The sequence below is a fragment of the Aotus nancymaae genome, unplaced genomic scaffold, assembly GCF_030222135.1.
Source record: "Aotus nancymaae isolate 86718 unplaced genomic scaffold, 86718_ANA_hifiasm-v0.15.2.pri h1tg000267l, whole genome shotgun sequence".
Classification (NCBI taxonomy): Eukaryota; Metazoa; Chordata; class Mammalia; order Primates; family Aotidae; genus Aotus; species Aotus nancymaae.
The window spans coordinates 613,311-639,320 of NW_026988682.1; the positions used below are offsets into that span (position 1 = coordinate 613,311).

A 26,010-nucleotide genomic window follows, 5' to 3' on the forward strand; every position below is an offset into this window, starting at 1 on the left:
CCAGTGTGAAATACTATCTCGTGGGCCTTTTGCTTTGCCTTTTTATCATGATGACCGAGGTAGAGAAATGTTGTCATGTCTGTTGGTTGCTGAAAGCTTTCTTTTGAGCTGCATGTTTTCATACCACTTGCCCTTTCTTCACTGAGTTTTCGTTTTCCTGATTTATTTTCTTAATATCTTTAAGGTAGATTCTGGATATTAGCCTTCATCAGATGCATATGTGGGAATATTTTCTCTCATTGTGCAGGCTGTTTGTTCACTCTGTTGGTCATTTCTTCTGTGCAGCAGCTCTTTTGTGTATTAGGTGCCACTGAGCAATAATTGTTTTAGTTGCACTTGCTTTTGGAGACTGAGACACATCCATGCTGTGCCAGATCCTCTGTCAGGAAGGGTGCTTCTAGGTTCTCTTGCAGGCTCTTCATAGTTTGAGGTCTTGCATTTACATCTTTCATTCATCTTGAGTTTATGTCTGTACACTGTGAGACACGGGGCCCACTGTTTTTCTTCTGCAGCTGGCTAGTCATTTATGCCAGTGCCATCTATTGAAAGGAGAGAGTACTTTCTCCAAAGCTTATTTTTGTGGATTTTGTTGAAGATCAGATGGTGTTAGGGGTGAGGGTTTACGTCTGGGTCCTCTAATCTGTTCCACTGCTCTGTGTGGAATGGGGTTCCTAGCTTTTCAATGAAATTTAACATCAGGAAGTGTGACACAACTGAGGTAGTTTGGATTTCTCAGGATTGCTTTGGAAATTCAGTGTGTTTTGTGGTCCACATGAATTTTAGCATTGCGTATTTACATAGTTTTTAAAAGGTTGGTCATATAGTAAAGGTATACAATGGAGGGAGTTAGAGTGGGGCATTTTGATTAATGCAGACACAGAGGGATGATAAAATCAGGATATGTAGAGTCTCTATTATCAGAAACAGTTGTTAATTTCTTTGTGGTGAAAACATTTGGAATCTCCCAGATTTTGTGAAAAGGGTGTGATGTTGTGTTAACCTTTGGTCACTTGGCTGTGGAACAGTGAGAAACAATTCATTCCTCTCATCTAAGTGTAACTTTGTGCCTGCCTATTTCTGATCTCTGCCCGTGCCCCTTCTTCCCTCCAACCTTTAGTAACTACTATTGTGCTTTCTAGACCTATGCAATAAAGCCGTTTATTTTGGATTCTACATTAGTTTTTCTTTTTCTTCCCATCTTAGGTCATATACTGTGATGTCCTCCAGGTTCAACAGTGTGGCTCGAAATGATGAAATTTCATTCTGGTTTTCTGGCTGAAGATGATTCTATTTGTGTACATCCACCAGGTATCCCTTCATCTGTGGATGGGCAGGTAAGTCTATTCTTTGTCTTGGCAATTGTGCATAGTGCTGCAGTCCACATAGGATGGCAGATGCCTCTTGCATGGACTGATTTCTTTTGCCTGAAAGTATACTTAGTAGTAGACTTGTTAGATGAAGTGGTAGTTATAGGTTAAACTTTTGGGGAAACCTCTCATTGGTTTCTGTAGTATGTATACTGATTAACATTCTTACCAAATGAGTTCCTCTGTGGAAATTTACACCAGCATTTGTGTCTCTTTTAATGTATTTTATTGCTTTGATAACATCCCTATGAATTATAGTGAGATGATGTGTGTTGCTTTGATTTACATCTTTCTCATGATTTTTGATATTATCTAAGTTTTTAAAACTTGTTTTCAATGTTATATCTTCTTTGCAGAAATGTCTATATAGGTTCTTTGGCCCCATTTTGTTTAGTTATTAATTTCTCTTTTGTGTTTTTGCTAGTAAGTAGTGTTTGTTGCTTAGACATTTTGAAGACAACCTTTCATCAGATGTAGGTTTGCCAAAACCTTTCTTGTAAACTTCAGGATAATTTTTTATTTTATTTGCAGTTTTTAAAACAATCTGCTTGGGCACAAACTCTAATATATGATGCAGTCCCACGTGTGTCTGTTTTCTTGTTGTCCTTTGATGTAGCTGACTGATGAGGAAAAACAGAATCATGAGCAAACTAATCCATCACCTATGGGTTTTTCCCCCTGTATTTTTTATTTTGTTTTGGCACATTATGAGCACAGATCCACATTGACCTAAATATACACACACGTACGTCTTCTCATTGGAACAGTTTGATGCTTTCAACTTTTGTTTATGAGTCTCAATTCATTTTGAGTTAATCTTTGGTCTTTTTACACAATAGGGGTCCTATTTTACTTATGTAGGGATGTCCAGTTTTCAAATCCATTTACTAAACAGATTCCCCTTTCTTTGTTGTGTCTTTCATTGTTCTTTTACAAAACGTGTACACTACCTAGGAATCTGGGTTTGTGATTGAGCTCCCTCATTCTGTCTGTTGGTCTGGGTTTCTCGGTTAGTGCCAGTCATCTATTGATTAGATAACTGGCTTTTCAATATAATTTCAAATGGAGGACAGTGATGCATTCCATGTACTTTGTATTTTCAGGATTGCTTTGAAATTCAGGGCGTTTCATGGTTCCATGTAAATTTTAGTGTCATTGGTATCCTTTTTTTAATTAAAAAAAAAAGAGATTACCCTAGAGATTATAACTAGAAGATACAGGGGCCATTTTGATATGGGTACACTTAGCATATTGATCAGATCACAATATTTAGCATCTATGAAGTCCTCTAGGCATTATTTGTCTGTGGAGATGATACTCAAAATCCTTTCCAGCCATTTGGAAAATTCACTGCAATATTAACCCTGGTTCCCCTGCTATAGAAGAGAAGGGCAGGATCTGTTTTCTAAGTGTAACTTTGTACCCATTACCAATCCCTGCCTAGGCCCCCCTTCCCTACAGCCTCTGGTAACCACTGTTGAACTTTCTACCTCTGTGAGGTCAAGCGTTTTAGATTCCACATGCATGAGATCATGCAGTACATGCCTTTCTCTGCCTGGCTTATTTCATTTAACATAATGTTCCTTAGGTTTTTCCACGTGGCTGCAAGTGACGAGATTTCACTCATTTCTATGATTGAAGAATATTCTGCTCTGGATGTATATTGCAGTTTCCTCATCCCTTCATCAATGGATGAACAGGTAGGTGTATTTCCTATCTTGGCTATCGTGAGTGCTGCAGTACAGAGGGCAAGGCAGGTATCTCTTCCACATGGGAATGGAATGATGGCTAGATGAAATGGCGTTTTTACTTTGTTTGAGGCACTTCCAGCTGTTTTTCCTAGTGTGTGTAGACATTGACATTCCCACCAATAGTGTATGAGAAGAGTTTCCCCTTCTGAAAGTCTATACTAGTTGTTTCCTTTTAAAACTTTTATTTCTGTTTTAGGTAACATTCATTCTATGTGGATGGAAGTGGTATCTCAGTGTGGTTTTCCTTGACATTCTTGTGAGGATTAGCGCTTTTGAGAGACTTTTCTTTTACCTGTGAGTGTTTCACGTCTACTTTGCAGACATGTCTATTCAGGTCCTTTGCCCAGACTTAGCTTGGGTGTTTGTTTTTGTTTCTGTTTTTGTTTCCCCCCACATGGTAGTGTTAGTTTCTTGCACATATTTTATAATGACCCCTTTCAAAGACAGGATTTTCCATAGTTTTCTTTCAGTCTGTAAGGCACCTTCTCTTCTGTTCATTGTTTTCTTTTCCCTGTGTATGTGTGTCTGTGTGTCTGTGTGTCTGCGTGTGTCTGCCTGTGTGTGTATGTGTGTCTGTGTATCTTTGTGTCTGCATGTGTCTGCCTGTGTCTGCGTGTCTGTGTGTGTGTCTCCGTGTCTGCCTGTGTGCGTATGTGTCTGTGTGCCTGTGTGTGTCTGTGTGTTTCTGCCTGTGTGTGTATGTTTGTGTGTCTGTGTGTGTCTGCCTGTGTGCGTATGCATGTCTGGGTGTGTCCGTGTGTCTGCGTGTGTCTGCCTGTGTCAGCCTGTGTGCGTATGCATGTCTGGGTGTATCCGTGTGTCTGTGTGTGTCTGCCTGTGTTGGCCTGTGTGCATATGCATGTCTGGGTATCTGCCTGTGTGCGAATGCATGTCTGGGTGTGTCTGCGTGTGTCTGCCTGTGTCGACCTGTGTGCCTTTGCGTGTCTGGGTGTGTCCATGTGTCTGTGTGTGTCTGCCTGTGTCAGCCTGTGTGCATTTGCATGTCTGGGTGTGTCCATGTGTCTGCGTGTGTCGGCCTGTGTCGGTCTGTGTGCATTTGCATGTCTGGATGTGTCCATGTGTCTGCGTGTGTCAGCCTCTTTGCAGGTCTGGGTATGTCCGTGTGTCTGCCTGTGTGCATTGGCAGGTCTGGGTGTGTCCGTGTGTCTGCGTGTGTCTGCGTGTAGCTGTGTCGGCCTGTGTGTGTTTGCGGGTCTGGGTGTGTCCGTGTGTCTGCGTGTGTCGGCCTCTTTGCAGGTCTGGGTGTGTCCGTGTGTCTGCCTGTGTGCGTTTGCGGGTCTGGGTGTGTCCGTGTGTCTGCATGTCTCTGCGTGTAGCTGTGTCGGCCTGTGTGTGTTTGTGGGTCTAGGTGTGTCCGTGTGTCTGCCTGTGTCTGGCTGTGTCTGCCTGTGTCTGCCTGTGTGCGTATGCATGTCTGGGTGTGTCCGTGTGTCTGCCTGTGTGCGTATGTGTGTCTGGGTGTGTTCGTGTGTCTGCCTGTGTGTGTATGCATGTCTGGGTGTGTTGCTGTGTCTGCCTGTGTCTGCCTGTGTGCGTATGCGTGTCAGGGTGTGTCGGTGTGTCTGTGTGTGTCTGCCTACACACTGTGGAATGATTATATCACACTAATGAACATGTCTATCGCCTGGAAGACAGTTGGTATTCAGTATCTGTGGGTTCCATGTCTGCAGCTCCAAGCAACTACAGTTCAAAATGTTAAAATAATTATACAAATAAAAAGCAGTACAGGCTGGGCATGGTGGCTCTTGCCTGTAATCCCAACACTTTGGAAGGCCAAGTTGGGCGGATCACATGAGGTCACAGGAGTTCAAGAACAGCCTGGCTAACACAGTGAAACACTGTCTGTACTACAAATACAAAAATCAGCCAGGTGTGGTGGCATGCATCTGTAATCCCAGCTTCTCAGGAGGCAGGAGAATCGCTTGAACCCAGGAGACAGAGGTTGCAGTGAGCTGAGATGATGCCACGGCACTCCAGCCTGAGCAACAGAGTGAGACACCTCTGCCTCAAAAAAAAAAAAAAAAATACCCACCAAAACAATGCAGCATAACAACTACTGACATGGCATTTCCATTGTATTAGGTATTATAAGTAATCTAGAGATCATTTAAAGTATATGGGAGGAGGAGTGTGTGTGATATGCAAATGCTGTGCCATTTTATATCTGGGACTTAAGCATCCCTGGATTTTGTGATCCACGAGGGTCCTGAAACCAGTCCCCAGCAGATACCCAGGGACGACTGTACTTAGTATTTTTTGTAGTGAAAACCTATAAAATCTTTTTTCTTTTGAGAGGGTGTCTCACTCTGTCACCCAGGCTGGAGTGCAGTGGCAAGATCTCAGCTCACTGCAACTTCCATCCCCCAGGTTCAAGCAATTCTCCTGCCTCAGCCTCCTGAGTAGCTGGGATTACAGGCCCCTGCCACCACACTCAGCTAATTTTTGTATTTTTAGTAGAGATGGGGTTTCACCATGTTGGCCATGCTGGTCTCGAACTCCTGATCTCAGGTTATCCACCTGCCTCGGCCTCCCAAAGTGCTGGGATTACAGGCCTGAGCCACCCCACCTGGCCTAAAATCTTTTTTTTAAATAAGCAAATTTGAAATATACAATATGTTATTATTGATGATGATCATCATGCTGTACACCCTGTTCCTCCTTCTGCCCCCCACCATGCCCCACAGCAGCCTCTGGGAACCACCAATCTGCTCTCCACTTCCGTGTGCTGGACTTTCTTGGTTCATGGCAACCTCCACTTCCCTGGTTCAAGTGATTCTCCTGCCTCAGCCTCCCAAGTAGCTGGAATTACAGGCATGCACCACAACAGCTGGCTATTTTATATATTTTTAGTAGAGATGGGGTTTTATAATGTTGGCCAGGCTGGTCTGAAACTCCTGACCTCAGATGATCCACCCAATTTGGCCTCCCAATGTGCTGGGATTATAGATGTGTAAGCCACTATGCCAGCCACCTTCAGGCTTTTATTCCAGTGTCAGCTTCTTTAGTGGGACCTCCCCTGCCCACCCTTCTCAAACAGCAGCCCCTTTCCCCACACACTCTTCCCTGCCTCCTTGGAGCTGTTGGTTTTCCTCCAGAGCACAAACCTGCCTCTGACATAGAGGAGATCTGGCTGAATTTTCTGGCTTATTGACCTTTTCCCTGCTCTAGAAAGTTGGCCTTGGTGGTGTCTCACACCTGTAATCCCAGCACTTTGGGAGGCCGAGGTGGGTGGATCACCTGAGGTTAAGAATTTGAGACCAGCCTGAAACAACATGGAGAAACCCCATCTCTACAAAATTACCTGGGCATGGTGGTGGGTGCCTGTAGTCCCAGCTACTCGGGAGGCTGAGGCTGGAGAATCACTTGAACCCAGGAGGCAGAGGTTTCGGTGAGCTGAGATCACACCATTGCACTCCAGCCTGGGCAACAATAGTGAAACTCTGTCCCCTCACCTCCCCCCCAAAAAAGAATGTTGGACCTTTTGCCTCCCCGGAATCAAGTGTTTGTTCATATTTTGTTCCTTACTGAACCCTCAGTGCCCTGATGATGCTGGGCATACAGCAGGTGCACCTGCTCACTGAAAATGCAGGGGAGGTGCCAGTGCAGCAGTGAACCCCGTAAGACCCCATCTCACATTTCCAGGGCTTACCCTCTGCCTTGGGGGTTCCCCGGCAGGCACCAGCACCCGGGACTGCCATGGAGAAAGCTGACCTGTAGAGTCTCCAGGGTTGGCGTCGTGCCAGATGCTCTCACGCTTGCTACAGAAAGACTGGGGGATGGGAGTGGTTAAGACGTTGACAGGACAGTAATAGAAATGGTGGAGCATGGAATCTCACCAGAATTGGGAGAAAAGGCCGGAGTCATAGCGGGTAGAGGTCACTGGTCTGGAGTTCTGGGGAGGCCAAAAGACTATCATAGTGGAAGGACTGAGGGCAGGAGAGACTGCGATGGACTCTGTATAAACTAATAATAAGGGCGCTAAGTTATGATGGTGGTGTGGGTTAGCGATCCTTCACCTCAAGTAATTAAATTGAATTGAAAGCTCAGTTGAATTGAACACTCAACCCAAATTGTCTTCGACAATGAAGGGCATGTGGTGGCTTTTACCATAAAAAGGCTGGAGGCAGGACCTCCTGGGCTGGTTTTCCAGCAAAGGATACAGGGTTTGTGCATTTCAGCTTGTCTAGCTGCCGTTGCATTGCCCACCAGAGAGGTACCAATTTACTCTCTCACAGATAATGTACAGGAGTGTTTATTTCAGGAAGCCCCAGGTCAATTTTTTTTTCTTTTTTTTTTATTGCATTTTAGGTTTTGGGGTACATGTGAAGAACATGCAAGATTGTTGCATAGGTGCATATGTGGCAGTGTGATTTGCTGCCTTCCTCCCCTTCACCTATATGTGGCATTTCTCCCCTTGCTGTCTCTCCCCAACTCTCCACCCCTTGCTGTCCCTCCCCTATTTCCCCCCAGCAGACCCCAGTGTGTAGTGCTCCCCTCCCTGTGTCCATGTGTTCTCATTGTTCAACACCCACCTATGAGAACATGCGGTGTTTGATTTTGTGTTCTTGTGTCAGTTTGCTGAGAATGATGGTTTCCAGGTTCATCCATGTCCCTACGAAGGACACAAACACATCATTTTTGATGGCTGCATAATATTCCATGGTGTATATGTGCCACATTTTCCCTGTTCAGTCTATCATTGACGGGCCTTTGGGTTGGTTCCAGGTCTTTGCTATTGTAAACCGTGCTGCAATGAACATTCGTGTGCATGTGTCCTTATAGTACAATGATTTATAATCCTTTGGATATATACCTAGTAATGGGATTGCTGGGTCAAATAGAATTTCTATTTCCAGGTCCTTGAGGAATCGCCACACTGTCTTCCACAATGGTTGAACTAATTTACACTCCCACCAACAGTGTAAAAGTGTTCCTATTTCTCCACATCCTCTCCAGCATCTGTTGTCTCCAGATTTTTTAATGATCGCCATTCTAGCTGGCGTGAGATGGTATCTCAATGTAGTTTTGATTTGCATTTCTCTAATGAACAGTGATGGTGAGCATTTTTTCATATGTTTGTTGGCCTCATGTATGTCTTCTTTTATAAAGTATCTGTTCATATCCTTCACCTACATTTGAATGGGCTTGTTTTTTTCTTGTAAATCTGTTTTAGTTCCTTGTAGATTCTGGATATCAGCCCTTTGTCAGATGGGTAAGCTGCAAAAATTTTTTCCCATTCTGTTGGTTGCCGATTCACTCTAATGACTGTTTCTTTTGCCGTGCAGAAGCCGTGGAGTTTGAGTAGGTCCCATTTGTCTATTTTGGCTTTTGTTGCCAATGCTTTTGGTGTCTCAGGTCAATTTTTTAATCTTTACAGATTTTCTGGGTTAAAAGGATGGCTGATGTTGAGCATCATTTTCTTTTTTCAGGAGCTCAGTTGTATTTCTTCTTCTATGGACTGCAATTTTGTGCCCACCTCTATTTTTCTTTTTCACCCTCCTTCCCTCCCTCCCTTCCTTCTTTTCTTTTTTTCTTTCTTTCTTTTTTCTTTTTTTCTTTTTTTTTTTTGAGATGCAGCCCCACTTTGTTGCCCAGGCTGGAGTGCAATGGTGTGATCTTGGCTCCTGAAACCTCCATCTCCCAGGTTCAAGTGATTCTTGTGCCTCAGCCCCTCTACTAGCTAGGATTACAGGCACATGCCACCACACCCAGCTAATTTTTGTATTTTTAGTAGAAACGGGGTGTCACCATGTTGGCCAAACTGGTCTTGAACTTTTGGCCTCAAGTGATCTGCCTGCCTTGGCCTCCTGGAGTGCTGGGATTACAGCCTTGAGCTACTGAGGCTGGCTCCCCCCTTTTTTTTTGAGACAGTGTCTCACTCCATCACCAGGCTGGAGTACAGTGGCAGAATCATGGCTCACTGCAGCTTCAACCTCTCAGGCTCAAGCAGTCATCTCATCTCAGCCTTCCAAGTAGCTAGGACTACAGGAATGTGCCACCATGCCCAGCTCATTTTTTTTTTTTTTGGAGAGATGGGGTTTCACTGTATTGTCCTGGCTGGTCTCAAACTCCTGGGCTCAAGCAATCTGTCTGCCTCAACCTCTCAAAGTGCTGGGATTACAGGCGTGAGCCATCTCACCCAGCCTTCATCTCTATTTTCCTGTGTTGTTAGCTTTTTTCTTTTTTTTTTTTTTTTTTAAGGAGTGAGAAGAGATATGTGGACACTGATTCACACTCATCTAAGAGAATAAATATAGTTCCAGTAGCTATTATGTGTGAGGCACTGCATTTGGCCCAGAGGAGGATAAATTAGTAAGCAAAATAAGGCTCTCTCTGCCTTCACAGAGGTCCTAAGCTATCCAGGAAGATTAATGTGATGGACTGAGTATTCGTGTTTTCCCCAAATTCATATGTTGAAGCCCTAAGGCCCATGTGATGGTGTTTGGAGATGAGGTCCTTGAGAGATAATTAGGTTTAGAGGAGGTCATGAGACTATGGTCCTCCTGATGGGATTAACATCATTCTAAGAAAAGGAAGAGACCAGAACTCTCTTTCTCCATCTTGTGAAGATAAACTGAGAAGGTTGCTGTCTGCAGGAGGGTAAGGGAGCCCTCATCAGACTCTGGATCTGGTGGTACCTTGAAATTGGACTTCCCAGCCTCCAGAACTGTGAGAAATAAATGTCTGTTGTTCAAGCCATCTAATCTATTATATTTTGTTGTGGTGTCCTGAGCTGATGAAGACAATTGCCAAGTAAACAGACAACACAATGCTGTGTAACTGCAGGCCAGTTTAGGTTGCCAGAGGATCACAGGGAAGGAACACCTAATTTAAACTCTAGGAATCAGGAGAAACTTCTTAGAGGCAAGGTCAGGAACAGCAGACCCTGACTCCACCTGGTAATACAACAACTATCTCTTTCCTACAGCAAAAATACTACTACTACTAGTAGTAGTAGTAGTAGTAATAGTAACAGTAATGGTAATAATTATAGCACATTGAGGGCTTGTTCTAAGCATTAGTTATATCCATTAGTTCATTTAATCTTTTTTTAAAGAAAAAAAAAGGAATAAAGAAAGAGAGAAAGAAAAAAAAATAATGAAAAAGAGGAAGAAAAAGGAAGAGAAAGAGGGAGAGAGAATGGGAGTATTGCTTTATTGCCCAGGCTAGAATGCAGTCTAAAAATGGGAATTGAAAACCTCTTTTATGCCAATAATTGTGCTTAACAATGGAGACAGAAAGGAATAAGGGAAGAAAATAACAAACAAGCAGCCAACCAATATTTCATTTACTGCCATTTGATGCTAGCTGGCTGTCTTGCCCATTAGTTGATGTAAGTTTATGTTAATGCTGTTTACTTTTTGATATATTTTTTGGAATATTTTTGGAAAGGCTGATACTGATTGTTCCTTTATATGTATATATTGTTCCTTTCTTCTTTCAGAAGCTCTTATAAAGCAGGTCTGGTGATGGTGAAATCTCTAAGTACTTGCTTATTCACAAAAGATTTTATTTTTCCTTCACTTGTGAAGCTTAGTTTGGCTGGATATGAAATTCTGCATTGAAAGTTCTTTTCTTTAAGGATGTTGAATATTGGCCCCCACTCTTTTCTGGCTTGTAGGGTTTCTGCTGAGAGATCTGCTGTAAGTCTGATGGGTTTCCATTTGTGGGTAACCTGACCTTTCTCTCGGGCTGCTCTTAGTGTTTTCTCCTTCATTTCAACCCTAATGAATCTGAGGATTATGTGCCTTGGGGTTGGTCTTCTTGAGGAATATCTTTGTGGTGTTCTCTGTATCACCTGGAGTTGAATATTGTCCTGCCTTACTAGGTTGGGAAAGTTTTTCTGAATAATATCCTGAAGAGTATTTTCCAACTTGGATTCATTCTCTTCGTCACATTCAGGTACACCTATCAAATGTAGATTAGGTCTTTTCACATAGTCCCATATTTCTTGGAGACTTTGCTCATTCCTTTTTATTCTTTTTTCTCTAATTTTGACTTCTCATTTTATTTCATTAAGTTGGTCTTCAACCTCTGATATCCTTTCTTCTGCTTGATCAATTCGACTGTTAAAACTTGTGCATACTTCATGAAGTTCTCATGTTGTGTTTTTCAGCTCCATTAATTCACTTATATTCCTCTCTAAATTGTCTATTCTCGTTAGGATTTCATCAAACCTTTTTTCAAAGTTCTTAGTTTCTTTGCATTGGTTTAGAACAAGTTCTTTTCATTCACAGAAGTTTCTTATCATCCACCTTCTGAAGACTACTTCTGTTAATGGAAAGCACTCATTCTCCATCAGTCCTTGTTCCATTGCTGATGAGGAACTGTGATCCCCTGTAGAGGGAGAGGCATTCTGATTTTGGGTATTCTCAGCTTTTTTTATGCTGGTTTCTTCCCATCATTGTAAATTTATCCACCTGTCGTCTTTGTGATTACTGACTTTCAAATTAGATCTCTGAGTGGATGTCCAACTTGTTGATTCCCAGCACCGAAATCTGAGCAATCCACTATGCCGGCCAAAACAGTGATGTTAAGATTGATGGTGCTTTTCTGCCAGGGAATCTCCAGTCTAGCTCCCTTCTTGAGTCCGTCCTTCAATCAGCTGAATAGGTGACTCTGTCTTCCTGGAGCTCCAAACAACATCAGCCAAAAGGGGACACTGACCTGCTCACTCTGCACCAAGAACTGCTGTGCTGAGGCGCCAGCAAAACCGCTGCGCCGGCAACAAGAGTCGCGCTGGTGACCTGTGGGGCTCCTCCACTGGGAATCTCCTGGTCAGTGAGCAAGAAAAATTCATCTGAAAGTGTGGCGTCCTCTCGTTCTCTGCACTTTCACTGAGAGCTACAATCCCGAGCTGCTAGTGATCAGCCATCTTGGATCTCTCTCCCACTTTTTTTCTTTCTTATTGATTTATGAATGATCTTTACATATTAAGCAGATGAACTTTTTTTCTTTAGTAAGAGTTGTAAATAGTTTTTTTCCCCAGTTTCTTATTTGTCTTCTGATTTTGTTTATGTTGTCACTTTTGGAAAAATTTTTTTTGTTTATGAGGTTTGTTTTTTATATTTATGTTACCAGAAACTTAAACTAAGGTGGAGAGAAAGAGAAATGTTTGAAATACATGCTGTGTGTGTGTGTGTGTGTGAGTGTGTGTATGTGTGTGTGTGTGTAGCAGGTAGAATGGAAAGAACAGGAAGTATTTTTTGAAGCTATATTAATAGGTGACTTTTGAAGTCTTTTCAGAGGACTGAGCAACGGAGGCCTGAAAACAATCTTTAGATACCACAGTTCAGGGACAGGAGAAAAAACATGGAATTAAGGAGATTGAAAAGGAGCTATCTGGTATGGCAAATGCCACTGGAAAGGGCAGTGGGTGTCCCATGGTTGAAGGCTGTCAAGGCCTCCAGAATCAGCCTTCCTTCCAGTGGCCTCAGTCCCAGCCACAGTCCTGCGTATCTGAGACTGGCAGATGAATGGTTAATGTCATTGACTCTGGGCCTTCTCTTGTATTTTAAGGCAGGGTTCTTACAAAGCGCAATTCAGTAAATAATTAATCTTATAGAATTGATGTAAAATCTTAATCATAGCAGCTGGGCAGTGTCTTATTTCTGTAATCTCAGCACTTTGGGAGGCCAAGGTGGGTGGATCACTTGAGATCAAGAGTTTGAGACCAGCCTGGCCAACATGGTGAAATCCTGTCTTTACTAAAAATACAAAAAATTACCCAGGCATGGTGTTGTGTGCCTGTAGTCCCAGCTGCTCGGGAGGCTGAGACAAGAGAATCACTTTGACCCAGCAGGCAGAAGTTGTAGTGAGCTGAGACTGCACCAGTGCACCCCAGCCTGGGCAATAAGAGTGAAACTCTGTCTAAAAAACGACAACAACAACAACAACAACAACCTTAATTGTAGCAGCAACCTTTTACATATTAACATTCTCCCCTCATCCTCTCCTTTCTCTGTATTTTTGATAAAGTGCCCATCTAGAGGCTGCAGGGCATGTGTGCATTCTGAAGGATGCGTTTGACTTTGAAAGCCCATCTGAGATTGCAAATCTCATCTTGGCTGAGAACTGTGAGGCTGCCCTGGCTCTTCATCTCTATAGGGGAGGCCACCTTTTGCAAGGTAACCCTCTTTCTCTTCAAAGGTAAAATACCAGAAATACTGAAAACCAGAAGTGCCTGCAATGTCCAATAATGCAGGAAACAATGTCTCCTATTTATTCAATTCAGAAATGGGAGACATGCAATAATCTCTTCGATTTGTTTTCCTAGTACATAATTTTCTTAAATGTTATAACTGTGTCAATAAAGAATAGATGTATATTGAAGCTGTTTTTTACCATAGTAAGAGTATCATCTGAATTTTGTTTGTTTGTTTGTTTTTTGAGACAGGGTCTTCCTCTGTCACCCAGGCTGGAGTGCAGTGATGCAATCTCGGCTCACTGCAACCTCCACTTCCTGGCCTCAAGCAATCCTCCCACTTCAGTCTTCCAAGTAGCTGGAACTACAGGTGCATGCCACCATGTTCCCTAATTTTTATTTTTATTTTTGCAGAGATAGAGTTTCACCATTGTTGCCTAGGCAGGTTTTGGACTCCTTTACTCTACACTGGGGCAACACTCAAGTGATCCATCCTCCTCGGCCTCCCAAAGTGCTGGGATCACAGGCATAAGCCTGGCCCTGAATTTTTTCAATGCATATTTCATCTTTCAAAATATATTTTTTCAAAAGGATTCTTTTACAAATATAAAAAAGCACTTATGAAAGACATTGGTCAACCCATCAATTTATGAGGAAACTACTAAGATGTTAAAACCAGTTTAAGGCACATTTGAGCAACTGGAGTTTAAATTGGCAATTTGATAAAGAATATCAGAGTAAATTCACTAGGTTAGTTGCAGAACTGACTGACATCCAACAAGGCAATGGGCCCCAAGCTTTGGAAATATCTTTTCTACTGGACAGAAATGATTTACATCTCTCCCTGACATGAAGCTACAAATGACTCAACGTAACTTCACAGAATATGAGCTCTGAATAAATAGTACATAATGAAGTCAAACAACAATATACTCTATCATAAAATTAATCTTTGGAAGACCCTTTTAAATGTGGCATCTTAGGACATTGCAAGAAAATGCATGTGCACCTTACTTATTCTTATTGTATTCTTGACCTTCTTTTCAGGTTGCAGAACATTTTTCTTAACACTCCTAAGACCCATCTGACTTTACTGAGAGTATAGGAGGCAACAGATAAAGCAAGACAGATATTTTTGCTTTTGTTCAGCCTGAGTGACTTTCCTCAAACATGAATTAAATGACACAGTAGTGGTATCATTTGTGCTGCACCATTTTAAGGGTAATATATATAGCATATCATTTGAGGATCAAAATTATCTCCAGTCATCAACACACCAGATTAAATTTTGGTCAGAGAAATGTGTCATGCTTCTAACATTTTTAGAAGTTTTTTGCTAACAGTGATTTTTTAAAAAAATTTCTTTACACTGTATCAAACCTTATTTAAGCTCCAGCTGTTTTTCCTGCCTCCTATGCCTTAGAACGTTGAGCCCTCTTTGAACAGTCTCTTCAATATATGGGCACATCTTACTATGTGTTCTTTATTTTCTCAGGTAATACATGAAAATTACCCCAGTGTAGAGTAAAATGTAACTGAGTGGTATAGTATGAAAAGCAAGCCTGTCTTCCACCTCTTATCCTCACTGTATTATTTCTCATTTCCAGAGGCAACCTACAGTTATCATTTTCTTGTGTATATTCTCCTAGAAATATATATATATATACTGTATTGGTTAACTATTATTATGTGACAAATTACCCTCCAAACTTAGTTGCTTATAGCAGTACATTTGTTATCTAATAGTTCCTGAGGGCATTCAAAAGCAGCTTAGCTGGGCGGTCTGTCTCAGGGTTTCCCATGAGGCTACAGTCTTGTCTGGTGGTTTGACTGGGGCTTGCAGATGTGCATCTATGACGGTGCACTCACAGGCCATTGGTGGGAGACCTCAAGTCCCAAGGTGGACCCCTGATAGCTCAGCAGGAACCTTTGAAAGGTGGTCACTGACTGTTGCAGCTCTTTTATGCAGTCACAAAGCCTTGGCCCTGAGTTTAGTGATTCTATTGACTGTGAGTTATGTTGCCTTCTTTTCTTTTCTTCTTTGACTTTTAAGTTCAGCAGTACATGTGCAGGATGTTCAGGTTTGTTACTTAGGTAAACGTGTGCCATGGTAGTTTGCTGCACAGATCATCCCATCACCTAGGTATTAAGCCCAGAATTCATTAGCTAGTCTTTCTGATGCTCTCCCTCCTCCCACCCCACCCCCAATAAGTTGTGTTGTTTTCTGTAAAGTGATATCTATTTTTTATTTTCTTTCTTCTTTTTTTTTCTCTTTTCTTTTTTTGATACAGAGTCTTAATCTGTGGTCCAGGCTAGAGTGCAGTGGCATGATCTGGGCTCACTACAACCTCCGCCTAGCAGGTTCAAGTGATTCTCATTCCTCGGCCTCCAGAATACCTGGAATAGCTGGGATTACAGGCATATACCACCACGCCAAGCTGATTTTTGTATTTTTAGTAGAAACAGGCTTTCACCATGTTGGCCAGGCTGGTCTCAAATTCCCGACTTCAGGTGATCTGGCTGCCTTGGCCTCCCAAAGTGCTGAGATTACAGTCATGAGCCACTGTGTGTGGCCCCTATTGTTTCTTTTAAAGTGTTTTATGCACATACGTGGAACATTTCATTCCCATGAATGGGATTAAATCTGTATATTTAACTCCTAGCTTAGCTACTTTTCCAAATCCACAAAGCCATGTCTATCATATTCTTTTTATTGGCTATGAGGTATTCCACTGTAAGAATGCACTGTACTTATTAAAACTGTTTCTCTTGTTTTTGTTTGTTTGTTTGTTTGTTTTGGTTTGGTTTTTTTGCTATTCCAAGGAAGACTGGCATATTTTCTATTATATTTCTTTACTCCACTGTATGAGGATGTTAGAAATATAAATCCCTGGGAAAACCTGTAGGCCAAAGGGCTGTGTAATTTTTGTTTTGATTGACACTGACAAATTACTGTATGGAAGGGTTATTCCAGTTCAGATGGGCAAGAACCTATTTCTCCCCTAGTCAGGTTGCTGGGTTTTTGTTTTTCTTTCCTTCACTTACAGTTCTCAATTTTACCATGCTTGATCTCTGCTGCAAATAAACACAAAATCATCTGAAGTTAGGTTTGCTTCTCCTAAGAGTTGAAGGTGGAGAGTATTCCTCTGCAAAACCAACCTGTTCCCAGGGGAAAAATCAATTGCATTGTTCAGTCTCACAAACACTGAGAACTGAAGCCATGCTACTCTGAGTAAATTTGGTTAAACTTTGGCTTGTTCATTCCTGATTGTTGTCCATATGGAAGTTTAACAGTGCTTATTCCTCAGGGTTATGTTTTTGAAGGTTAAATCTCTGTGTAGCATAATGTGTAAAAAGCACTAGCACCATTGTCAATAAGAAGACCTGCCCTGTGCACCATGAGCTTTTCACTTACCAAGGTGTCGGGGACTTTCTCTGCAACAGTTGCGGATGTCGAGTTGCTCTATTCTGTGGCTAACTGGCTGTATGATAGTTCATTCTATGCATACACTATGCATTTCTTAGACAGCCTTCTATTGATTAAACTGTAATTTAAAATATATAGCAGTTATTGACTTTAATTTTTTTTCAGATAGTACTTTTATTTTTTTTATATTTATTTTTAAACAAAAGAATCGAAAATTTATTATGTAGGAATGACAACAATAAATTTAAATGCCAACATGTGTATTCCCTGTGGCATTTTTTTAATTGTATTTTAGGTTCTGGGGTACAAGTGCAGATCATGAAGGGTTGTTTTATGGACACTTACATGGCAAGGTGGTTTGCTGCCTCCATCCCCCATCACCTATATCTGGCATTTCTTCCCCCCCAACTGTCCCTCCCCTAGCCCCCCTCAACAGACCCCAGTGTGTGATGCTCCCCTCCCTCTGCCCATTTGTTCTAATTGTTCAATGCCCATCTATGAGTGAGAACATGCGATGTTTGATTTTCTGTTCCTGTGTCAGTTTGCTGAGAATGATGGTTTCTAGATTCATCCATGTCCCTAAAAAGGACACAAACTCATTGTTTTTTTTATGGCTGCATAGTATTAAATTACGTATGGAGGTGACTTGGAAACTAGGTAAAAATACAAAGAAGATAATATGGCACCTGCAATTTTGCCACCCAGAGATGACCACTGTGTGTGTGTTTTTGTTTTTTATTCAAAATTGACTTTGCAAAAAAGATATACTTTTACAATATAAGCTTGCATCTTCTTTTTAATAATATCTGTAGGCCAGGCTTGGTGCCTCATACCTCTAATCCCAGCACTTTGGAGGCCAACGCAGGCAGATCACTTGACGTCAAGAGTTTGAGACCAGCCTGGCCAACGTGATGAAGTCCCTGTCTCTATGGAAAATACACACACACACACACACACACACACAAAATAGCTGGATGTGGTGGTGGGTGCCTGTAATCCCAGCTACTTGGGAGGCTGAGGCAGGAGAATCGCTTGAACTTGGGAGGCAAAGGTAGAAGTGAGCTGAGTTCATGCATCTGCACTTCAGCATGGGCAGCAGAATGAGACTCCATATCAAAAAAAATTTATATATTAAAACAAATATATTTTATATGTTTATTTATGTATATTTGTATCTATATATTTATTAAATATAAGATATTAAAAAATTCTTTATGGAGTATTTAGTATGAGCTAAGCACTTTGATAAATGCTTTGAATGAAGAAATGTTGCTGTATCTGACTCTTGCTCTGTAGTTTGTGTGTATATCTTAAAGATTGCAATCATAGTATACTTATAATTTAGTAACCTACTTTGCAACATGTTAGATTGTATATATCTCCTCTGTCATTGAATGTTCTTCTGCAGCATAGTTATGAATGGTCATGTCTTATTTCCATTTTTCCCCTCAGTTATAAACAATGTGATGAACAGGGTTTTGCATCAACCTTTGGAGCCCACTTTCTTTAGGATTTTCCAGAATTACCTTGCAGAATCAAAGAGTATATGCACCTTTAAAGCTTTTGATACATATTGTCAGTAATAACTAGTCACATTTATGTAACTGTGTATATTAAATACTGCTAAGTAAAACATTAACAGCTTGGACAAGTGGAAGTTTGCTTTTTGGTTTAAAATCAGTATTTGCTGAGCAAATAAATAAAATAGCTAAGTAGTATATGAAAATAATGGAAAATAGCACATTATCAACATTAATACACATTACAGATATATTGCAGGTATAATGCAAATTTTTTGTTTTATTGAGATGGAATCTGGCTCTTGTCACCAAAGCTAGAGTGCAATGGCTCGATCTTGGCTCACTGCAACCTCTGCTTCCTGGGTTCAAGCAATTCTCCTGCCTCATCCTCCTAAATAGCTGGAATTACAGGCATGCGCCACCATGACCAGCTAATTTTTATATTTTAATAGAGATGGGGTTTTACCATGTTGGCAAGGTTGGTCTTGAACTCCTGACTTCAGGTGATCCACATGCCTTGGCCTCCTGAAATGCTGGGATTACAGATTTGAGCCACCGCACCCAGCCCGAAAATGTTTTAAAGAATGATGTCAACTTTCATTCTTTCAGTTATGGACCAATTACTATATGAATGTCAAAGTAACACATGGTATTTATTTCTCCTTCTTGAGCATGTCTGTAAAATATTTTTGACATGCATACCAATCCATCATTTCAAGTGTATAAGAACAGAACTTTATAGGTGTCCTTAACTGAGACGGAATAGAACCTGTTCACAGGTAGTATGCTTTCTGGGCTCTTGCCTATATTCCCTAAATGGCACACAAGGAAAAACTTACGAGTTAATTTGATGCTGGCCGAGAGTATGGTAATGAAGCTCTTCTGTTTCTTTTTAAGAATATGCTTTAGGCTTGAACCTAAGGAGGAATCAGATAGGGTCGGGTGGCTGATTAAGAAGCCACATTTAGGAAACTATGATTTTCTGTTTATCTCAGCAAAGCTGGGATAAAAGACAAAATTCTAGCACAAGCACTGATTTATGAATAAGACCAGTTACTGGGTGGCTCTGAGTCAACCCCCTTGGAAAATAGCTGTGTACCACTCTTTATCCTCAGTGCATTTCAGCAAATGCTGTTTGAGGACCTAACTTTGAATAGCCATGACATTAGAGCAAGGGGTACAGACATAAATAAGAGAATCTTCCAGTCTACAAATAAAACCCAAGACCTTATGATACATTGCATGACATAGAAGGGAAATAATTTACTTCTGAGAGACTTGGAGAAGACTTCAGAAATGAGGGGATGACTGAATAGGGTTTTGAAAAGTGAATAAGAGTTTGCAGTTATATGCTTGAAAAATGAAAAACAGAAGTACCATAGGATCCAGCCATCCCACTTCTGGGTATATGTGCAAAGGAAATGAAATTCGTGTGTGGAAGAGATATCTGCAACCCCATGTTCACTGCAGCACTATTCAAAATAGCCAGGACTGGAATCAACCTGTGTCCACTGATGGTAAATGGATACAGAAAATGTGGTGTATATATATGTAATGGAAAAGGAAGGATATTCTGTCATTTGTAGCTATATGAATGAGCCTGGAGAACATAATGCAAAACACAATAAGCCAGGCACAGAAATACAAACACCACGTGGATCTCACTTGCATGTGAAATCTCAAAAGTCAAATAGAGGCAGAGGTTAGTAGGATGGCTACCAGGTGCTCAGGATTGGTCAAAAAGTACAAAATTTCAGTTAGGAGGAAAACATTCAAGATCTGCTGCACAGCATGGTGATGGTAGTAAGTAATAATGTATTGTATACTTGAAAATGCTAAGAGAGGGGCCAGGTGTGGTGGCTCACACCTGTAATCCCAGCACTTTGGAAGGCTGAGGTGGGCAGATCACTTGAGGTCATGAGTTTGAGACCAGCCTGGCCAACATGGTGAAACCCTGTCTCTATTAAAAATACAAACACTAGCTAGGCGTGGTGGTGGTGCCTGTAATCTCAGCTACTTGGGAGGCTGAGACAAGAGTAGCACCTTGAACCCAGGATGCTGAGGCTGCAGTGAGCCAAGATAGAACCACTGCACTCCAGCCTAGGCAACTAAGTGAGACTCTGTCTCAAAAAATAAAAATTAAAAATTAAATTAAATTTAAAAATTGCAAGAGAGTAGTAGGTTTTAAGTGTTCTCATCACAAATAAATGATAAATATGTGAGGTAATACATATGTTAATTAGCTTAATTTTTTTTTTTTTTTTTTTTTTTTTTTTTAAGAAATGGAATCTTGCTGTGTTTCCCAGGCTGGTCTCAAACTCCTGGGCTGAAGCAATCCCCACATCTTGGTCTCTCAAAGTGCTGAGATTACAGGTGTGAGCCACTGGGTTTGGCCTAATTAGCTTGATTTAGCCATTCCACAATGTAGTGATAATTTAAAACATCATGTTGTACACCATATATATACACAATAACAAAAAGAGAGTTTGCAAAAATATTTTCTCTACATCATGCCATAGCAGAGTACTTCTAGAATTTTTCACTTGCAATCATGGGTGAATTTATAATAGCCTTTTTTTGAGACAGAGTGTTACTCTGTCACCCAGGCCAGAGTGCAATGGCACCATCTTGGCTCACTGCAACTTCTGCCTTCCAGTTTCAAGCAATTCTACCACAGCCTCCCAGGTAGCTGGGATTACAGGCATGCACCACCATTCCCAGCTAATTTTTGTATTTTTAGTATAGACAAAGTTTCACCATGTTGGCCAGGCTGGTCTTGAACTCCTGACCTCAAGTGATCCACCCACCTCAGCCTCCCAAAGTGCTGGGATTACAGGTATGAGCCACTGCACCCAGCCTTATAATAGTCTTTTGCCATTAAGGCTAACATGCTACTTATTTAAAACTTTATTTTCTTAACAATAGAATGAGCATTGAAAAAATAGAAAGCAAAATGAAATATCCCATATTCCCTTCTAAGTACTAATTTCTGGATACATGTATTTAAAACTTCTTTAGTATAAAACATGGTGAAACTAGCTCTCACGAGGTCTGCCTTGTACCAGAATGTCATATATAGTCTCACCAGTCAGCTAATTAATATGATCTCCATTTCACAGATGATATAGCAGAAGGGTCAGAGAAACTGAGTAAGTTGCACAAAATCATGCCTCTTGTAGGTGGAGAACCAGGATTCTAACCTGGGGCTGTCTGGAGTGAAAGTCCTATGATTTCTCCAAATAGGTCAAATTAGCTTTGACAATATGGTTATTGCTGCTGGGCTGATTGAGTTTGCTGAAAGGGCTGTCGTCTTAAGTACTAAATATGCTCACACCTTTTAAACAACCTCGTTGATAGTGTGTATCTTTTAGGTGTCTATTTTTCTGTCTTTGGCAATTTCACTGAAAAAGACTTTCCTATTATTTTCCTTAGCCTTCTTCAGTAGCAGTTTTTATTGGGGGAACATTCCAGATATGGTTTGGCTTTGTCCCCACCCAAATCCCATCTTGAATTATAGTTCCCACAATTCTCATGTGCTGTGGGAGGGACCTGGTGGGAAGTCATTGAATCATGAGGTGGGCCTTTCCTGTGCTAGTCTCATGATAGTGAATACGTCTCACATGATCTGATGGTTTTATAAAGGGGCGTTTCCCTGCCCAAGCTCTCTTGTCTTGTCTGCCACTATGTGAGACACGCCTTTCACCTTCTGCCATGATTGGGAAGCCTCTCTAGCCATGTGGAACTATAAGTCCATTAAACCTCTTTCTTTTGTAAATTGCCCAGACATATCCAATTGCCATACCAATTGGATATGTCTTTATCAGCAGCTTGAAAATGTCCTAATATAGTCCCTTTGTGGCATTAGAGTGTATCAGTTCCCACTGCTGCTGTAATAATTTACCACAAATCCAGTGGCTTCAAGCATCACAAATTCCTCACCTGACCTCCAGTTCTGGAGAATAATTGCTCCCAGAGATGTCCGAATCCTAATTTCCAGGACCCTTGAGGCTATGACCAGGGAGCTGGATCTGGAGGTTGGAAAGCTGAAGTGGGTCTCCCAGGCTGAACTTAAGGTGTCCGCAGCTGCACTCCTTCATGGAAGCTCTTAGGGAGAATCTGGTTTCTCATCTTTTCCAGCCTTGAGGGGCACCCACATGTCTTGGCTCATGGCCCTCCTCCATCTCCAGAGCCATCGGGCTGGTGGGTTCTTCCTCACTCTGAATTTGACTGTCTGGCCTCCTTCTTTCACTTATTTCTTTCTTTTTATTTTGAGATGGAGTCTCGCTCTTGTCCCCCAGGCTGAAGTTCAGTGGTGCAATCTCAGCTCACTGCAACCTCCGCCTCCTGGGTTCAAGCAATTCTCCTGCCTCAGCCTCCGGAGTAGCTGGAATTGCAGGTGCCTCCCACCATGCTTGGCTAAGTTTTGTATTTTTAGTAGAGATGAGGTTTCATCCTGTTGGCCAGGCTGGTCTTGAACTCCTGACCTCAGGTGATCCGCTCACCTTGGCCTCCCAAAGTGCTGGGATTACAGGCATGAGCCATTGTACCTGGCCTCCCTCTTTCACTGGTAACAACCCCTGTTGTTATGTTGAGCCTGTCTGGATAGTCTGCCAAAATGCCCTCCCCTGTCACAGCCTCATGTGTCCTGGGAATTAGGATGTGGACATCACTGGGAGCAATTATTCTCTCTTCCACAGATTCATGTCCTTCCCATATGAGAAAAATCTTCATTCTGTCACAACATCTCCCAAAGCCTAGACCCATCACCCATGGTGAACTCTCTCTGCTGGGTGGGCATTTCTGTGTCTCTCAGTGTTTTTGGAAAAGTTCTTACAGGTCTATAATAAGAAATTCCAACAACATAAAGTGTTACAGAGTGAAAAGTAAGTCTCACTCCCATCCTAGATCTTTTTGTTTTGTTCTGTTGTTGTTTGTTTGTTTTTTGAGAGAGAGTCTTGCTCTATTGCCCAGGCTGGAGTGCAGTGGCATGATCTTGACTCACTGCAACCTCCGCCTTCTGGGTTTAAGTGATTCTCATGCCTCAACCTTCTGATTAGTGGGATTACAGGTGTGTACCACCACACCTGGCTAATTTTTGTATTTTTACAAAAATAGAGATGGAATTTTGCCATGTTGCCCAGGCTGGTCTCAAATTGATGGCCTCAGATGATCCGCCCGCCTTGGCCTCCCAAAGTGCTAGGATTACAGGTGTGAGCCTCTGTGACCAGCCTATCCCAGATCTGTAGCCTTCGAAGTCCCTTCCCCAGAGGTGACAACAGTTATTTTCTGTACTGTCACAGATGTTCTGTGCATAAAGAAATGTGTGCTTATGGTTTTTGTTTTTGTGCAAGAATCTTTTGTTCACCAAGATGCACTTTTTTTGGCCAGTCTTTCTGTGTGAGTACACACACACACACAGCTCCAAAAATAAGAGTTGGTCTTCACCAATGCACACAACCTACAGGCTACTTCTCAAATTGTGCTACTTTTAGCCTTGCTGGAGCCATACGTATTATTGTTGGGCTCAATATCTGGAGCCTCAATTTATAGCAGTGGAATTCTAGGGTGCGAGTGAACTAGATAGAGAAAAAGAAGACAAGATCTGCTAATTTACATGACAAAAACAATTCAAAGCCCTATAAAAGAAAAGATCAGTTTCTTCTCCTTTAAATATTTTGATAGAAACAGTTTGTTTGAGAAATCTAACTGGGTGAACTCCAGTTAGATCTGGTCTACTGGGTGATTTGTTGGCAATAGTCTCTTGACATTTTTAGTTAACTTTGGGAGCCCTTTCGGGGAGTCACTTTTGATGAGCACATCATTCAGCCTGGGATGGACAGGCCTAATGCCCTGCCCTGCCCATCTGTGCTCATGAAATGTTCATCAAGGAGGCAGGGCATGGACTCACCTGCTGCCTCCCATCTGCACAGGGGCCTGTCACTTGGAAAACACATACTCCCTTTGCAAATTCCTTCCCACTTTATGCCCTAAGCACCTTGCATTATTTTGGCCCTCATCCTAGTTGTGCCTTTCATAATTCATCACCCCTGCTGTACTGAACAGTTTAGGATATCATCAAGGTGGTCTTGAGGATATCCATAAGGTGATGCCTCTCTCTCCCCTGTTTTCATCCCAAGCTAGCATGGTGCCTGCTGGTGATGATGAACAACAGGACTCATTTGGAGAGTGCTTTTTTTTGTCATGAATTTTAATGATTCCAGATTAGCCCATTTCCTAGGAATGATAAGCTTGGCTTTGATAGATGATGGCTAACAAAATTTTTTATTTGCTAAAGTTTAAGATGAATTAGTTGAAGGATAGCCCTGACAACACTGGTGGGGCCTCCCGTGATTGCTCTTGGTGCTGCGTTTATTGTAGTGATACCCATTCTGCTCTTCAGGAGAGGTGGATGCAGCTAAACATACAGCAGAACATGGCTCCTGTGATCTGGGAACATCGGTGTTTAAAATTCTTGCTTGGGAATTGTTGATTAAGGCTGTTGCTAGGGCTAAATTCTGCTTTGTGACTGTCATTGCTTTGCAGGCCACTGAATCCCTTTTGGAATCATCTTTGGTGGAACTGATGTAAATGAAGATGCCAACCAGAAAGAAAAAAATACAGTGATGAGAAGAGTTCTTGAGGAAGCCAGGTAATAATTGTGAGAATCTCACCCATGTCAAACACTTAAACTATGTGGGTGGAATTAATTGAAACTGAAAGACTGAAGGAATCCATTGTCAGGAAGGTTTACATCTTACCACTTAAAACCAATTTCATGTAACCTTTTCTTTCATTTGTTACATTTTTATTCTGCCACCATTAGTCATTGCTAACAGGTTATTGCACTTAAGTCTTTAACTACAGTTGATATTAGAGAAGCCTCTTTAGAAGGGTCTACATGGAGCGGGGCACAGTGAGGCACACCTGTGTTCCTAGGTACTTGGGAGGTTGAAGGAAGAGGATCACTTGAGCCCAGGAGCCCAAGGCTGTAGGGTGCTATGGGTGCACTCCAGCCTGGGTGATAGCGCAAGCCCTCTTCTCAAAAAAGAGGTGATCTGAATGTAGAAAACACAGAACACAGGCAAACTCTAGCCTTATCAGCCCACAAATTAGGATATAGTTTGCATCAGGTTTGCCCAAGTTGACTGTGTTTGGCATGGCTCTTATCTATGTAGCTTTCTGAGATATATATATGCCATTTGCAAGAAGTGTCACAACCTGGGTTTCTAAATGGTGGCTCAGTCCTTTTCCTCGGATATGTCCCTCCAGCTGTCCCAGGAACCTCAGAGGTAGCTGCTGTGAGGACAGCGCTCTGTGCTCTGAGTGGTGCTTCTCAAAGGGGTCACTGTGATAATCCTGGAGGCTACCCTGCACATGTCCGATCCCAGACACCACCCACTGGCAGCACCCTCCAGGCACCACAGCTACCCAGTAGGTCTCCCTATAATTCTAGTGCCCCCAGGGTGGGGGAAATTACTATCCCCAGTTGAGAATTCCTTCCAGCACTGCACTTCCCAACTTTATCCATGTCAAGGTGGTGACAGAAGGTTCATGGGAAGCTGTTGTCCAGGACTGGCCCCTGCACTGGGCCCCAGCAGACCAGCCCAAGACAGAAAGGACTCATTCTTGCTGAGCACTGTGTAATCCAACTGAACTTTGAAATGGGGCAGTTTTCTTTTTTCTTTTATTTTCTCTTTTCTTTTCCCTTCCCTCCACTCTCCTCCCTTCCCCTTCCCTCCCTTCCCCTCCCCTCCCATCCCCTTTCCTCCCCTTCCCTCCC

The 26,010-nt window shown here is 42.0% G+C and overlaps 1 long non-coding RNA gene across 1 annotated transcript; it reads left to right on the forward strand.

Moving 5' to 3' along the window:
- The first annotated feature begins 1,217 nt into the window (after positions 1 to 1,217).
- Positions 1,218 to 25,562, forward strand: LOC135273114 (uncharacterized). The gene is made up of 3 exons (XR_010340973.1): positions 1,218 to 1,334; positions 2,956 to 3,067; positions 24,774 to 25,562. It is a non-coding gene; the product is annotated as an uncharacterized LOC135273114 (long non-coding RNA).
- Positions 25,563 to 26,010: the final 448 nt, after the last annotated feature.